The 19,091-nt window shown below is 33.2% G+C and overlaps 1 protein-coding gene across 1 annotated transcript in view; it reads left to right on the forward strand.

The window, feature by feature from the left end:
* LOC127877004 (6-phosphofructo-2-kinase/fructose-2,6-bisphosphatase-like) overlaps positions 1 to 19,091 on the forward strand; it is a 370,857-nt gene that overhangs the window by 297,052 nt on the left and 54,714 nt on the right. The window lies entirely within an intron of this gene.

Here is a 19,091-nt window from a genome sequence, read left to right on the forward strand (position 1 = left end):
CTAGTAAGCTTTTATCGTCGCAGCAATGTCGCCGACATTGCAAATTTGCTCTCTCGAGAATTTGTTTTACAACGAGGTTTCGACCGACCCTGTTTTCCACCCCCAATAGCATGCACCAACGCGTCCGCAGTTGAGAATATACAGAGGACTTGTTGATTTCGTTGCACGATACAATTGTATTGTGTTTCTCGTGTAGAAACTAAAAAAGTATATTTATTAATTAACGTTTTTGCTATGATGCCGAGTGAAATAAATGTTAAATAATTATTCGGCAGTAACTCGATTTTTTTAATGATTCTTAAAAGAAGGGATGTAGTTGATACTTGTTCGTAATTTCATTTCATCGTTCCTCAAAAAGTTGTAACTCTGTTGTTCTGGTCTCTTTCCCACCATTGAGTAATTAAATGATAATTAAATTGAATGCGTTTTAATTCCCTTTTATTATTGTTTAATTTGAGTTGCAATGTAATAAGATTAAATTGTATTTACAAGTATATGTATCACGAATATTGGTGGGCCAAGTGTGAGGATATCGGCTCTAAAAGCGGTTTAAATCCCCAAGTTTTTGCATTGACCGTTCCAATGCGGTGACCCCAGCTTTATTCTTTTATGTGTGTATGTTGTTTTGTATTGTGCTGTTTTGTACTTTTTTGGTAATTGGTCACTTGCCTTAAATAAAGAACCAACTACTTGTATATAATGAGAATGCAATACTGCTCCAGCAGCTGGAGTTTCACTTCTTTATATTCAGTATCAGAAAACATTGTACAATGCATAGGTCGAGCATTGTTTTTTAAAAGTATGGTTGACTAAACAGTTTCATAATTTGCGTTCTATAAGTGCTGTATGATGGTTTTGCCGATTTTTAAAACTATTTTGTTATAGCGATTTCAAGTATATAAATATTGTTAAGGTATTTTATTGCCAAGAAAAATATCAACAACAACACATGTCCATGATGTATTAATTGATAGTACTGTGCTATATTATTTTTTTTCGCTTGTAGTATCGGTCAATGAGATTGAATTGTCATTCCTTCCAAAAGGTTATATACTCCAAGGGTAAGCGTTTATCAAAATTTTATAAAGAGAAATACATCCATGACCGGTATCAGAATCCACAATATTTCGTAGCCTCCCATCAACGAAAAACAACTCATTTATATTGTTTTTGTTAATGCGTTAAATGCATGCAACTTATGTATTTTGTCGATTTTACATCAAATTTTTGTCGAATTCATCGTTATGCTATTGTCTTAGCTAGGACATATGCATTTTCATAGACAATCAGAACATGCATTGATATGACAGCCCATAAGTAAATCAATATTTGCTATTATTTTAGCTGCGATTTTGAATAATGCGGACAGAAAACCATTGTTATTTTATATAACATGTATTTGGATGCTTAAGTGTCATCAAATAATTTCCTGATTATGTTCCAAAAAATGTAATAATTATTAACTTGATCATCGACACAATAATCGAGAAAAAAGGCTTGTGCCGGTTATTATAACTGTGTCGACATAATTCCGTCTGGTAGACAAATTACATCAAAATATACAGAAACCATTTTCATCGTTTAGACTATACTGTAGCAGGTCTGGATATTTTCCTGTAGTAATTGTTTTTTCCTCGCCATATACGTGAGACCAGTGCTTCTGGTTATGCTTCTATTTAAAGTAAAATTGCAATATCTAGCATCATAGGAAAACGCAAAGATAGTGAAATGTTTGCTATCAATTGTTTCAACTGAGTTGTTGTATTTTTATTTCATTGTACATGCCTATCAAAACATTATCACCGTAAAGTAAGGACACAAACTCTCGTTCAATAATATCTAAGAGACTTGAGAAAACTGGATCTGTGGTATTGTTCTTAAATGCACCAAGAAATGGTACTGGTGTTTTAAAAGAATGTAAATATATGCTTTAAAACAACAAAGGCAACAACACAAACAAAAATAAAACAACTGTTAAGTAAAGCCCGATTTGGAACATGTATCATTCTTGCGAACAGTGCTATCGAAGCGAAGAATGTTAACTTTATTAATAAAAAAATACATGCGGTGCGGAAAAATATTTTCCACACAAATAGGCAAATGCAAAATCTGCAATACAGAAACATCGGTCGAAACGTTCAATTAATTTATTTTGCAGAGTGACTGACAATCGTGATTCAAACCAGACTGTCAGGTAAACTGATGAATGCTCTCTCTTGACATACGCTTTGTAAATGTATCCCAGGAGAAAATAGTAATTATTTTACCATGGACTACCCTGCTATTGCATGTTAATCAGACAATTGTATTTAATCGTTAACCATGTTTTACGAAATGCATTACGGCTTTTAATTGTAAAATTACCATGGCAAACACATATGAAATAAATTGCGAAAACATGAATTGCAATTTTCACTAATACAATATGCAATGGTTATAATCATAAGTGTTTATTCACTCTGTTTTGCGTAGAAACGTGTGGTGCCATCAAACTAAATTAAACCATGATAAATCGTGGTGATAGGGGTGATAAATAGTCTACTTAATTGATTTGCAATACCAAGCATGCTACTTTTATTTGTATGAAATATTTCGACATATTTTTGAAGAAAGCTACATAGTTCAAATCATTGTTAAGCGCCTTACCAATAATCAAATGCATGACTATTATATGCGTGTCAAAAAGAAGTCATCTTTATAAACAATTATGACTATGCACGAGGGTTATCCACTTATCTATTTGCCTATCGTAAAGCAGTTGCATTGCGACTAGTCTATTAAGACAATAGCGCATGTCTTAGGAAGACTGCAAGTTTCATCGAACATGGTTGGTGTGACGGACAAAGACAAGTAAAGACAAAACAACTTGAAAAAAAAGGCAGGTGCATCAAATAGTAATAACGATGTGAAATCATATTCGGATATTTAGCGTCCTTGATCAAATGCGAACTGAACTTTTAAAGGGAGATAATTTCAAGATACGTTATAATTAAACAAGCTGACTATGGACGCATGACCACCATAAAAGGTATGATAAGTGCACATAAACATTCTTCAAATTTATCGGGCGCGGAAATCCATTAAAAATTGACACATTTATAATCGTAGCGAAATAACATCCTGGAAAATCATTTGACCGGAGCGAGCTTTCAAAGATGCAAATGTCCATTGTAAAGCGGTGGCGAAATTTTATTAAATTCGTTAATTTAACCCAACTTGAACGACTGTGGTATTCTCTTTTTATGAAAGAATTCTCATCGTCTATAAAAAACTTAGATTCACTTTAAATGAAGATGAGGCTTGTCACGAACATGTTGAACATAAACCGCATCTTAAATTACGGTTACATTAGAATTTAACAATACAAATTAAACCGCGAAACTTTCACATCTAAAACCCACGCTCGAATATGCTTCTATTTTGCGCAATGGCAAAAATATGTAAAGAAAAATATGTAAAAAAATCGGCTAGATAAGATATAATAAGAAGCAGCTCGAATAGTAAAATGTTGAAACCGTTCTTCTATCATAACTAATCTTCTTCAGAAAATGGGGGGGGGGGGGGTAACTGAATAATCGTGCGAAAAAAAAACAACAGGTTTTGTATGTAAACAAACTAGAAATTACTTCTTGACTATTGAAAGAGAACTGTTCCTTCAGGCTTTTCCCCCATGACCAGTTTCTTTACGAGGAAGTGCGAACTATGCAACGGTTACACGACGAGCCCAAATGTGCAAGTCTGCACTGTGTAGCTCCCTGATGTAATTGGTTCCTGTTTCTTTGCTCCTATTTATATTATCATGCTCACTGTTTAAATCGTGCTCCTCGGTTACTCCGCAAAAAGCGTATTGGTAAGATGAAAAGAGATTTTATTACTCTGGCTTTTTACACAGACAATTTTGTTCTTGTGCCTTAAAACAAAATATTAAACCGTTGAATGTACAAGATTTTTTTTGTTTGTAACAATAGCATCAACCGGATAGTGCCTCCACTAGTGACAGTGTAATAAGTCGGTGGTGTTACAATGCACAAAACGATATCAAGTGCATACTTGTGCAGGTCTAATTCACACATATTATACAGTTGACAATTGATTCAATATCTAACAACATATTTGTGTAGCGTGTTTCGTATTTATGCATTCAAGATAAATAATCACCTATTGTGCTATCAACATCTTTATGTAAACACAAAAAATCATGAAATGGTTAAATCCTTAAACTGTCATAACTATACATGTATATCACAAATAGTAATTATAAAACACATGTGTGTGACACTTTAACAAACAGGAACTTAAGTGGGGGAAAACCCTATTAACCCTATTTGATATTTGCACAAAACAAAGAAAAGAAATTGTAAAATATATTTCCTGGAAACACTCTCACTTAAAATACACAATCTATACCATAATTGTGTCGTAAAGTTAATTACAAGTTTTTCTATTTACCTATATGTTGTATGTTTTACATATGGGAGAAATAACAAAGTAAAAAGGTTAATGCCAAAACTATTTAGTCCAAGTTGCAGCCGTGGCATCTTGTATACAAGTTTATGTTTAAAAAATGTTTTAAAGTTATATTTGAGCATATTCGAACATTTAGCGCCGGATGCCAGACTTTGCCTATTTTGACCAACACAACGTAGGAGACACAGTGTATATATGATGAAATGAGCAATTTTTTTATTTCAATTACAGAGCATGGTTATGTATTTTCTTTAGAAGTAAATTCTAAGGTAGCAATATTGATTGAGCAATACTGTATTTGCATATCATATTTAGCATCTGTTGTTTCCGTTCGTTGTCAGTGTTGATTTTATAAAGGATGAAGAGACGAGAACACACCCGTGCTCTGTTCATTGTCAACTTAATCAGAGTGAACAGTTCTGGGATTCTGTAACTATTGCAAGTTGCTATGAATATTCCAATAACCAACAGTAAAATAATAATCGTAAATGATAGCAGCTTTCGTGCAAATTGAGGACATATGCGTGCATTACGAGTACATTTATATTAAATACATTTGTTCGCATTAAACTAGAAATATCTGATCTATATTACAATAACATCAAAATACAAATTTAAACTAATAACCATGTTCCAAGTGATCGTGCTCATAAGTTTATCATAGCAAATAGATGCATTACAATCCAAACATGGTTAAAGGCCAACGACATTGATGCTTAACTTACTTAATATGTGAAAGAACAACAACAACATACATTTCGATTTATTTTCTGTGAATCATGCATGTTGCATGTTTATTATACGGTATTTGAATTGTTCGATAGTATGCTCGATATAATATCATTTTTAACTAAGGTGGTTATAAAGTGTGCAAAAGCCAACACATGTTAAAACGATTACGCAAGACATGTAATTCCATTGAAGCCATTCTTTTTAATACAATAACAAAGGAAAGGAAAGATTGTATGTAATATGTGACAAAATGTTACCTAGTCTTAAATTGCATTGTCGAACACATTTCTGAATATAGGAAAGTGAATTTGCAATATTATTTTATTCAAGAAAAATGATTGATTATTTTAAGACTGACACTCGAAATAGTATTTGGAAGTCTCTCTCGCTTTCCTTATGTAGTGATCTCCTAATATAACTGGCTAAGGCATTGAATGTTGAATGCGAACTCAGCAATTGATACACTTAGAGCAAAATAAATGCTCTCTCTCTCTCTCTCTCTCTCTCTCTCTCTCTCTCTCTCGCTCTCTCTCTCTCTCTCTCTCTCTCTCTATATATATATATATATATATATATATATATATATATATATATATATATATATATATATATATATATAACCATGCGAATTGCGTAAGAAATTTGATTTTTTTTTCGTCAAAACAAACATCGACATGTCAATATAGTGTGTTTGTTTGTGCATTTCGAAAGTAATTAGGTTCTATCATGTGTGGACACCGAGTGTGTCCCATCACCCCAACCTAATAAAGTTACTTATCTCGAGGGTTGGAACACATTTTTACTTATATCGGGTATTGAACCCGGAACATTGTATCCAAAACTATTTATTATGAACGGGTATTTTAAAAGTGAAATAAATGACTTAATATAGACAACGATCGCAATATCAGGGCGAGCAAGTGTGCGAATATCCATGGTTCGTTATTGTTTACATTTCAAATAAGCTGCCACAAGAACAACAGTGCGGCTGCTGTTTGTGAATAATCGTACTGACTAACGAGACATACAGGTGGCTTGTCCAAACTCTTGGTTTTGTTTGTAAACTTTTGACATTCCTTCATATGGTGGACGAGTTGAGAATAGCATTCACCTCTCTTAAGAAGCTAAGAGCTAAGAATCACTCAGATAGAAAAACCAATGGCAGGAGACGCTTTTGTCAGTATGCAATTAATTATTGTTTGACTGGTTATGTTACACACCATTGCATCATTGAACACCATACGTTAAACCCTATGACATGTAAAGCATATATTATCCCATCATAATAACCGCATTAACACAATAAAAAACCATCAGAAATATGTTGTTGTATTTTAAACTTTGTTGGAAATAAACACACACACACAAATTCGTGACGACGTTTTATTATTTTCATAACGTCATTTGATGTTAACGTGTAGAATTTAGCCATATTTTTTGTTTGCTTTAATTATACAAACAGAATAATGAGGAAATGGTGTGATAAATAAAAGACCGGGTACGTGTCGAGCATAGGTATGTTTATTGGCTGTGAACTAAATCTAAACCTCTCGCAAAGGCTCGTTCATTGTTTAAGTCTCTATAGATAAGTTTTACATTATTGAACATCGACCGAGTATTCCATATGCGTTAAACACGTGTATGATGTCGTTTAGGTATACACAAACTGTAAGAGCACTGCTTCTTGTCAAGTCCATGAGAATGAGCAGTTTGGGAATTTTTAGAATTCAACATAAATAGTTATGCATAATTCAGATATGCGCTTTTCCCCGATAACTATACAACAATGGTATCTCAGATGTCGATTTTTTCGTATCTTTCAAAATTGAGTTTTTTTTCGCAGACTTTTATTCTTAAATCACCAAATCAATCAATAACCATACATCTAATTAAATAATTTAATTGTATTTGAGCAGAATAAAATAAATGTTTCCCAGAGCGTCTAATATCAGTGCATTTATGACATTAAGTACTTTGTTTCAATTTCTGACAAACTCTTTTTGCTTTCAATTACCATATTCGGATATATGAAATTATTAGATGTAACGTATCCATTTACAGGACACACAAGTCAGTATTGCATAAAGAACATACACGATTTTAATTCTTAGATATGTTCGTTTTTACATATCATTATATTCATGAGCGCTCAATAGATAATAAAGTGATTATTTTTTTGTTGAAACGAATTATTTATACAACCAAACTGATACTGGGGGTTATGCGAACTGATAAATGGATGAATATTCGGGATGTCATTTGAACCTGTTTTCCCCCAGACGAACATCTGCATAAGTCCAAAAAGCCACGGGATTACTCCTTTAAAATTTCTCATTATTTTATAACAAAACCTTTTATGCATTATGATTATTCATAAGTGAACAATGCTGTATTTGTTCGTATTCGTTTTACCCCGATCTAACGTCGCATTTTAGCAATGTATATATATTTTTGAGCCGTTGTTTTAAAGCGTTTAATGATATGTTTAAACTTTTCAACAATATTAATGAATAATTTACGAGTGAATGTACGTCTTTGTGATTAAATCAGTAATTAAATTTGATAGAATTTGTCTGCTAAAAGGCCTTTTAGTTTCGTTAACAATTCGTTTTGTGACGTATAGTTAGAAGTTGAATATTTTGTTTGTTTGTGATTTAATCGGTACACATATGAGTTTCAAATGAGCTTTAAAAATAAGATCTTGTTGCTTAAAATATTTTTCTTTAAATTGTGATCGCCATCATTACTGAACCGCAGCAATAGGCCAAATCACTCTACTCTCCTTTCCATTCAAGATGTGTACTTCTGGCGTCGTTAATAAACTCTAAAGGATGATGCATTTAATTTACAGAACAAGCAGCTAAACTCTATTGAAGAAAAACAACATAACGTCTTATAATTGTATTTGTCTAAAAAAAAGACATTTTTTTGAGGCACTGCATTAATAAGATAAAATCGTCTATGGTAGTTTTTTAAATATGCGATTTCTTCATACACTGACTTGTCGCTGAACATATTTTTCTTCAAATCATGATTTGAATCCACATTGTTTTACAGGCCAAGGGTTGAATTCGTCCAATACATTAAGATGCATCATTCTGGCTTCTTCTTTAACCATTTGGGTTATGTTGATGAAAAGCTTCTATTGATATGCATTGAAGATCAACTACATTAACGACATAACACATGAACTTGGCGAAAACAAATAAACCTCACAATGTTGTTCAGTAATACTATATTAGCAAGATAAAATCTTTGTATGGCAGGTATTCAAAGATGCGATGCATTTTACTGTCAATAGTGTATGCAAAGATAATGTATGATATTGTTCATCAATGTGTACCAATTGCGCGTATTCGTAGAGTTCACCTTAACGACGCTTGAATGCAATAACGTGCTGATCGATACAAAGTCGGCTATTTAGGGTTAATATGTTAAGCAATTCGATACAATTCGTAGTTAATACCAAGGTCCAGTAAATCAATATGTTTTTCTTACGGTGGGACAGTTTCCTATATGAACAAACATATCAACGGTGTGGCTGTTCCTATGAAATAACTGATATACACATATGTTCGGTTACAATAAAAGCTGTATCGTTTCAATGCCACACATGATTCACCCTAAACATTTTACATTTACAAAAGCAACACATTGTGTGGTCGGCAGAGTAGTATATGATAGATTTCGAACTTATCCTCACCAATCTAAGTATGGCAATCCATGGTGACGTACATTCACCATATGAGCAGGAGTAACACGGCGCTGTTTGTACGTTTTGAATGGATTGTGTGCTATAGAACGTAGTAATGTATTGAATCTTCAGAATGAAATCGCTCTTCAGTCACGAGAGAACTATTTGTTTGTGACAGTCACATAAACAAACAATATTATTGTTAAAGATAAACGAACAGGTATAGTTCGTTAGGACGATACAATTGTTCAGTTAGAATCATGAGTATCGCTTACAAGATACATGTACACTTTGAACAGGGTTGCTTTTATTTAGAAATTGATATTCGGACCCGACGTGTTTGAAGGCGTTAAATACAATTTTATTATTTATTGTAAGCGATACTCATGATTCTAACTGGAGAATTCTATCATGGCTAGGTATTAGAAATAAAGATAACAGTTATATAAAATACCTTTTAATGTTAATGAATGTGAATTCATTCAGAAAAATATACTATTCATAGCAATCCATGCATTAATGTGCACACTATTCTCAGATATTTATGGTCATATTTCCCCCTATGATTAAAACATGAGATACGAAGAAAATCTATCACCGATTATTAATTGCAAGATCGCTATATGGGCAATTGTGGCACGAAATAACGTCATATGAATGAAAAATGATTAACGCATACATAAATTAATATATATTAAAATATGAATCGATATTTTTAAATATAGAATGACATAAGACGTTCTTACGTAATACGTTATTTTAGTCACAGTAATGGAATCACCTGTCATTCAACAACCAATTTTGCTGCGATATTGATATTTACGATCACAAAAGGATTGTTATATACAATTTAACTTGATGCTATAGACACTAAAGATGACACAATCTACGGTTGAATCAGATGAAAACTCCTATTTGCAATGGGGTTGTTTGTAAAGATCAGACTGAATGTGACTTGTTTACTTAACATACACTCACTTTATAGGATTGCACGAAGTCTAACTTTATCAGGTTGAAACCATTTTGTCTAGATCGGCAATTCGTATATGCATACTTGGGTTGAGGTTTATCTGAAAAAATATACTGCTTGAGTAACTAAAATATTGATATATTAAGGATGTATAACGGCTGCGTTTCCTATTTTGGGGAATGGCCACCTAGTTGAATACAGTAAACAAACGAACGCAATATAATAATACGCTGCTGTATATGTTCGTGGAATAAATTGATATTTGGGGATTTTTTGGAGCTATTTTATTTTGTTTACTTTTGTGATATAGACCAAACATGTGAAAATAATTAATACAATACCAAGCAATGTCTCGAAGTGTAACTGCTCTGCACGTAAATCAGAATTTCATAAGCCCTGCTAAATAAACTTATCCATCAAATTACTAATCTAGTACTATGTATGTGTTTAAATCATTTATGTCGTTATTTAAAAATGATCAAACTGCAAGATTTTTGTCCCACGTCAAGTTTATTTGCATTAGCAGTTGGGAATTCTTAGAATTTCAAACAATGATATGCATTTTAGGGCTTTTCATTTAAATTGCTAACTCGGATATCGATGTAAATTTGAATGATTACAACACCATCTCAATATGAAGCATTCCAACTACTTAAATACTTGATATACACGTGAACAAACAATCAGGCAATGAATGTGTAATTAATTACAATTAAAGTTTGATAGAGAGAGAGAGAGAGAGAGAGAGAGAGAGAGAGAGAGGGAGGGAGAGAGGGAGAAAGGGAGGGAGGGAGTTAGAGAAGGAAGGTGGAGCATTTGACTCAGTAAATATATATTACCAAGATAAATTCGTTAAGTGCAATATATTGAATCTTATCATGTTATATGTATTCAATATTGTTTACAATTATGTCTTGTGTGTTCATCAATTGAGCGCATGTTTGCAGCGAACATTAGTAAGACGTTTGAAAACAATCACATGCTTACGGGGCCGTTAGAAATAAATACGATTATTTCAGTGTTAATAAAATCTACTGACATTTATGGCCGCACTTGCAATCTGCGAGTGATCGCTAAACCGCCTGTCTTATGTTAAATACGCGTTCGGAATAATGCAGAATACAAAGGCATGATATATGTATAGAATAGTGGTCAATCTCGTTAATCCGTTTGGAATTTAAACACACATATCCACTATTTTGTTAAAAAGTAGGTAGGTAGAATGATCTTTACCGTTGCTTTTTTTGCATATATTTTATAAACCACTAATAACGATTAAATAGAGTTTGAAACTCTCTTTCTGGCACAGTCTTCATTAAATGTATTAATGTAGAGTCTCTTGAGAAACTATAAGGTAGTACGTACAGCTGGGGACCAGCTTGTGTTTAACTTTAAAAATAAACGTGAGATGATTTGGTCGACGCCTTAGTTGGCTTTGAAACCAGCCCATTGGTTTAAACACTATTTATTTATATATATATATATATATATATTCATAGAAAGTACATATAAGGAATACAATACAAACATACATACTATTTTTGTACAATATACACGGCAGGAAGAAATTGCAGTATTGCTTAACACGAAGGCTGTAGGATACAATTTGACAGAATTGAGAAAAAAGCTCGAGGCTTATGCTGCGTCTTTCTTCTGTCAGTTAGAAGCTCTGCTGTTATGGTGTTAACAACCAAACGTGTAACAACAATTTATAAAATGACAAAATTACTAAAAATATATATGTGATTGATTGATATTTGAATACCATTTAGAAATGGAAAAAATACGTTGTAATACAAATTGTATAACAGGGTAGTGTAGATAGCAAGAAAGCTAATAAGCTGAGAAAGAAAGGGAAAGACGTGTAAGAGTAGAGTTTCAGAGTGAGAGAAGTTGCTATAAGAAAAGAAGTAGTTGCGGGACGGGGCATCGTTAGCAGAATATGGTTTGTTCCTGAGATGGAGTAGGGTTAGAATCTATGACTATCTCGGATTAAAGACTGAACATGTTTGAATATTAATGAATTTACTTCGTATGATCCGTCTTTAACACAAAAATTAAGAAGTTGCAATGTTATGAGTTGAAAACCGGACAGACTGTCAAAAAGGATAAGTCTTTTCACAGTATAAATGGGGCAAAATAATATGTATCTTCAATCTTACCACATTGACAATATGGACTTTGTACAATATTTTCTGCGTACAAATGTTCATTTTTAATAAGCTGCTACAATGCATTCGTAAACGTGCATGTAGAATATTAGACTGCCGCTCTCCATCGTAGTAATGCTGGGGAATTATTGTTTTTATCTTTGTTTAGATTTGCTTTGAAAGCTGAAGGAGAAGGAGCTGTTCTTACAGATTCCGGTAGATTGTTCCATAAGTTTATAGTTGATGGTAGGAAAGATCGTGAAAAAAAATTGTGATTTATATTGAATGCTGCGAATATTGTTAGAATTACGAAGTGGATAAGCCTATCTTTCTCCAACGCTAGAGGGGATGAGTGTACACAAAAAGGGGGTGATATTGAACATACATTTTATAGAAATTGGTAAGTTTACGTTTTGTTCTCCTATTTTTAATGGTTCGAGAGCCGTTTCATTATATAGATTCTGCAAAGATGCTGAACGTGTTCGCCCGCTTAATTTTCTTGCTGCGTCCTGTTGAAACTTTTTTAAGTTCTATTTCATCTTGTGTACTAATGTTGTACCAGACTACATCAGCATATTTGATAATTGGTCTGATAAGTGTTGGGTATATTAATAGAAGGGACTTTTGATCGAGCGTAAACTTAAAGGTTCGCATTACATTGATTCTTTGCCATGCTTTCTTCTTTAATCAGAAAAATTTAAGCCGATATGTTTATGAGACGAAACCTCAGTGATTTGGCAGTCGTTGAGAAAAAGAAGGGGTGGATCAGGCGGTTGACTTTTCTAGACATTACTAAGGATTCGTTTTTTGATGGATTGAAGGTAACCAACCACTTATCAGCCCAGGAATGGATTTTTGCAATTTCAGAGTAAAGATGGTTAGCTGCATCAATCGGGTTGTCGACGATTATATAAAGCGCAGTATTGTCTGCAAATAGGCGAATTGGACAGTGAATATCTCGTATAATGTCGTTTATGTATATAAGGAAGAGGAGGGGCTCTAAGATAGACACTTGAGGAACACCAGCATGGGTCAGATTGGCAGCCAGGGATTACAACACACTGGATCCTCTCATGTAGGTAGTCTTTAAACTAGATAGAAGATTTCCCGAGATACCACTTAGTCGGAGCTTTTGAATAAGTCATTTGTGCCATACTCTATAAAACGCCTTAGCAATGTCACAAAATACGGCTCGAACCTCTGTACCCTCGTCAACGGCGTTAATAAAGGTGTGATATACCGAGACTAATCGGTTGACAGTGGAATCTTTTGGTATTAAACCTGATTGAAATGGGGTTATAAAATCGACAGCCCTTAAATGGTTGAAAATGTATTTGTGGAGAATTCTCTCTAGACACTTGCCTAAAACGCTTAAAAAGGAGATCGGTCTATAATTTCCAACATCCTGAGAATCAGACCTTTTGTGAAGTGCACAAACAATTGCTTCTTTCCAGCTCCGTGGGACCCTACCATTACTGATGAAACAATTGAAGAGATTTTGTAGTGGACTTGCAATCTCAAATGCAAGAAGCTTTAGGACTTGGCTATTTATTTTGGCTTGTCCTGATGCCTTTCCCGTTTTCATTACTTTTATTGAATATAAGACATTTTGATGGGAAATGATGAGATCTTCAAAGACGGCGCAATATGGCTCTTAGGAATGTAAGTTGTGCATATGCGAACTGATTATAGTTTAAGTAGATTGAGATTGGAAAAAGGAATTAAGGATATTTGCTTTATCAAGAGGTGACACATATATGGTACCATTGTGAATTAAGAGGGCAATTTGTTATGTGAGGTGGTTTTATTTGTGAATTTTAAAATTATTTTCCAGAAGTCGGATGAAAAGTGATGATTTTCACGTATTTGTTAAGCAAGATTATCATTTTTTAAAGAGAATTTGTTTTGCTGATTTTACAAGATAATAAAGAAAATATTACGTTGTTGGCAATAAATAAACCTGTGACGGTCTAAATTGGTAGCCTTGGCCTTTTTGTATGCTCTTTTGCGGCATCGGATTTTTTTTCGAATATAATTATGTAGCCATGGAGGATCAGCTGTTCTTATTGTCCCCTACCGGTTTCACCGGATACGGTTTGCGTTCTGTCTGTCTGTCAGTCTGTCAGTCAGTCACACTTTTCTGGATCCTGCGATAACTTTAAAAGTTTTCAATATTTTTTCATGAAACTTTGAACATGGATAGATGACAAAATGGACATTATGCAAGCTATCTCATTTTGTTCCTACGTTAAAATTTCTGGTTGCTATGGCAACAAATAGACTAGAAATACTGCTGAAAATGGTGGTTTTCAAAATCCTAAGATAACTTTAAAAGTTCTCATTTGTTTTCATGAAACGTGAAAGATGGATAGATGGCAATATGGACATTATGCACGTCATTTTATTTTGTTCCTACGAAAAATTTCTGGTTGCTATGGCAACAAATATTTAAAAAAATCTGACAATGGTTGAATTTCTGACAATGGTGGAGCCGGTAGGGGACATACATGTATATTGCTTGGCAATAGTCTTATTGTAACTATTTTGGATGGATAGTAGCTTCGCAGAAACAGATAAGTTGACGTGTGAAATTTAAGATATATATGTCAATATTATTATTGCAGCAATTGTTCCAATAAAAAATCTGCACAAGTTGTCTTAGTTTAGTGTAGTCCCAATCTTTGTATTTCCATATTTGACGTTTAAAATTTGATCCAACTTTTCTGTTGAAATTTATGACGCAGTAGACTGGACAATTAAATCGAACTTTTTGGTCAAGAAAAGGTTCTCCGACGCCACTTTTTAGCACTGTCAATGAATATGTTAACATAAAAAGGTCAAGAAGGTTAAGAAGAGAATTCAAAGTTTCAGTGAAATGAGTAGGTTCGTCAATAATATGTCTGAGATTTTACTGTAAAAGAAGGGAGTCTATTTTGATCCAACACTGTAAACCAGCCCATTGATGACAATAGATATTGATCAACATGAGTCATTGAATTAAGGAATAGAGAGAATCTGATCAACATTTTGCATTAGAGTTGTCAAGTAATTACATGTATGGTAAACGACATTTGACCTAAGAAGTAAATGCAGTTGTAGAATCATTATGTTATGATGGACTCAGTTGATAATAGATTTTTTGAATAAAATGAATATTACAAGAATGAAATGCTTTTTTAGGTGAATACAAATTGCATTGCTTAAATATCAGCGTCATTTAATTCGTTTTATTGTATTATATACCACCAACAAAGTGTCATTTGAAACTAACATTTGAGAAGGATACAACGAGAAGACCGATATGGTCCTGGCTTCGAAAACGAAGAGCGACATTGCAATGGTAACAATTATTTGTGTCATTCGTGATTGGGTCCCTACACTCATTGGTCTTGCGCGTGGTGGTAATAGACTAACTCTGGAATAGTTATTATTCGGACCATCATATAATCACCGGCAAGGCTGACCCACTTTATGTACAACTTAAAGTGTGTTTCTGTCGTTGAGATTTTAGTTGACCTGGTATTTGAATTCAAAAAGATTTGAAATAGTCATCGCCGTTTAAACACCCCCTTCTCGATAAGTATATTTTCCAAAATCTATCAATTTTTAGAGTTAGTGAATGCGCTAGAATTTAGAAAATATCTAATAATCTGGTACACGAGTTTTATTTTTAAAAACATCACAAGTACATGAAATGGTCAGCATTATTATTATCTACGCAGTCTTTTCAAATATTGTAGTTCCGGCTCACAAATGTTTTCCTGAATAAAATGGCCCAAAACACTTTACTGTTTGTCTATTTCATGTGGTATTTGTTGCAAAGACCGTAATCATGTATTTAATCTTCTTAATGGAATTGCGTGTCAGCCACGAGGGAACTACTTCTTTTCGAACGTCAAATAATAATATATTTCTTAGTTATATGCAATTACGGTTATCAAAATGTCTTCTTAGAGACATGTATACCATTTACATGATACAAATGAACTAACCAAGGAGGGGAGGGGGGATTGCTAATTTTGACAAAATTGTACGACTGCTATAGTCAGACGTATTTTGGAGACTTGCTTTCAAATTGTGACTACAAACGAACCATCGTCTGATTGGAACCTTATCTTTGCTTGCTATTAATAAAAACAAACAGTACGCCAATTGAATGTTTATATTTATATTTCCATCACTAAAATCCGATTTTTGAACACCACAATTCATTATTGAAGATAATTGTCAATATATTTTTTGATAATAAAGTTAAGGCTCAAGAATGCGATATCTAAGAATAAATTGTAAACAAGATCATTTTGATAGACTCTAAATACTTAACCTCTTTTATCCACATGGCTTTGGTCTTCTCAGCATATTGAGGCATGTTCAATATTTTACAATATTTCGAAGGTATATATCACGCTCAGCAGTGTTTGGAGCCAGTCATCTCAGCGCAAACGTTATTTTGAATCCGAATATATCCGAAATCGAGATCGTTTTTTTATGCCAACATTTCGATTTATTAACGACATCTTTTCGGATTGAGGAACAACAAAACATACCTTTTATTAATAATTTTCAAAAAACTCTTTCATCGTATATCTGCGACAAATTTACATGTTAATGAGCATATTTTAACAAACATATATTGATCGACATTTTTGTGTACACACTTTGTAAAGCGTTGTCGATTCAGGAGAAGGAGGAGGGGGGAGGGCGCCAAGAAGGTTATCATCAATCCATGTGACTACAATTACACTATATGCACCAAGTAATTATTATCATTATGTATACCATTTCAAATTGAATGGGATATATGCTTAAGCGTAATTATTCCATTGACCGATAACACAAATAATTTCCTTCCACTTTCTGTAATATCAGTTAACTGCCCGATAACAAAACGAACTTCTCCTACTTTCTGTCATCAAGTCACGTCCAATAACATAATGTAAGTCTCGTCCACATTTTAGATAATCATGTTAAGTCACACCCGCCTTGAATGATACGTTTTAGGACTGTCGTAAAACGTAAACAACAAATCAATCTGGGTCGAAGGTCTATGCGAGCTGATTTAACAGTTTTAATCAACAGTTTTCGTTTTGTCTTGAATCTCGTTTTTGTAAGTTTTATTTCACAGCAATCGATCTAGACGTCATTAGGCTCACAAATATGCATATTATGCAATACTGTAAATCGCTATGTATATTTAAGTTGACTTATTTTTTGCAATACATTTATTTTAAAGTGGCATAATTTAAGGAGAATATATTGTCGATGATTTTTTATATGATTTGATATCAAACTCGTGCAATATGACGTGTAAACAAGATCGACATGCCTCGCCATATCCGATTCGGTTGATATGACCAGATATTAAAAGTTATCAACCATGTATGTTCCCTGTTTACCATGTGCTAAAAACGTTTACCAAATGTGTGAACATTTAGATTTTGTGACGATTCGTATTAAGTTGGACATCTTTATGTTTTCTTTGAATTGGGACGAACTTATATCGTCCCAAATTCAGTATCCCTCATTATTAAACATTTTGAAACATTTTGATAACAACATGCATTTTGATTGGTTTAATATATCGTTTCAACTTACAGATATGTTATTATTCTTATTATGTCGTTTCCAGGAGTTAAATATCGCATGTTCAGATCGTGTTAATTAATCAATCGTTGGTGTATAAAACGTGCAAACAGAGATCGCAAGATACATATCAACCTATAACTTGCTTGATAACCTATGAACTAGACAATACTACCGTTCACACAATTCGTTATTTTATTTAGAACATTATCATTACAATTATGATGTGGTGAAACAAAAATGTCAGTTACAGTGAACAGGTCAAATACGATCCACATAGTAAGTAATAAGAAACCAATGAACTAATACAGATTGAAAAATTGGTTTTAACAAACTATAATGTCGCATTCACAATATAGTTCAGGAATAGTAACGTGTTATATCAATAACCAGAAATAATTATTCATTATAGGGACAAAACTGTTCTGTCTGCTAAACCATATTTCCGTAAACTATTCGTTTTTTATTGTTGCCGCTATACCAATTGTTATTGGACTTTTCTCTTGGGGAAATTTGTTTGCAACGAGGTTTAGTCGAAATGTATTGAATTTGGCATTGTTACACGGGCGAGTAAACAGAACAATCTACAACAAATACCTGCTGCTACACGTGGGCAGCTGCTTTACATAGCGGATATATTTAGTGAACTATGTCGTTAAACAAATGATAACTACTTTTTTGTCAAATTTTATGTTAAATCTTGAAATTAAATTTCATCTACAAGTAACTTCATTATTTACAGATGACTTTTTTCACATTGATTTGTTAAATTTTTACTAAAATATAATATCTCGCACTCGTGAGTTCGGCCAATATGAAGACCAAAGATTTAGAGATGTGTATTGAAGCAGAAATTATGTTGAGATGCGCACATCTACCGTGCACTGCTTCTCGTCAATTCTATAATAGAGAATATATGGACATCCTTGTAATCCCACACAATGATGGGAATATTTCCTGATGAAAAGTAAAATAAAACTATTTCTTCCAGGAGTTGATTTAAAAGTGATGAATACTAAAATCATTCAACATTTATTAAACAGTTTTATAGTATATAATAAGTTGATGAAATTAACGATTGCGATTCGAGTAATTGAAGTCAGTGTGTACGAATTAAGGGTATGAACGTTACAACGTGCCGCAGACAGTTTTGATTTTATTGAGTACTTAAAACGCATTCACTTGAGTGGATTCAAACATAATCAGACCATATGTTTTAAGAAATGGATGCTATTTTCGAAACTGTATACATCATCGAAATCTCAATTTAATCAACATATTCATTCGCTTGCGTTCTTTCAAAACAAATTGCGCAGTATTTTACATTAAAAGTCATCAGTAAAGAACAAACATGAAACTGGCTATGCAATATGAAGAGGAAGTTTATCTCTAGAACGTCAATCATCAGTGTTTTATATCAGACATACATTCAGATTGATTAAGCGTTGAATGTAAAGAATGTGAGGTTCGTTATAATTTGTTATTCGACATCCTG

This window comes from Dreissena polymorpha, chromosome 1 (assembly GCF_020536995.1).
Source record: "Dreissena polymorpha isolate Duluth1 chromosome 1, UMN_Dpol_1.0, whole genome shotgun sequence".
Lineage (NCBI taxonomy): Eukaryota > Metazoa > Mollusca > Bivalvia > Myida > Dreissenidae > Dreissena > Dreissena polymorpha.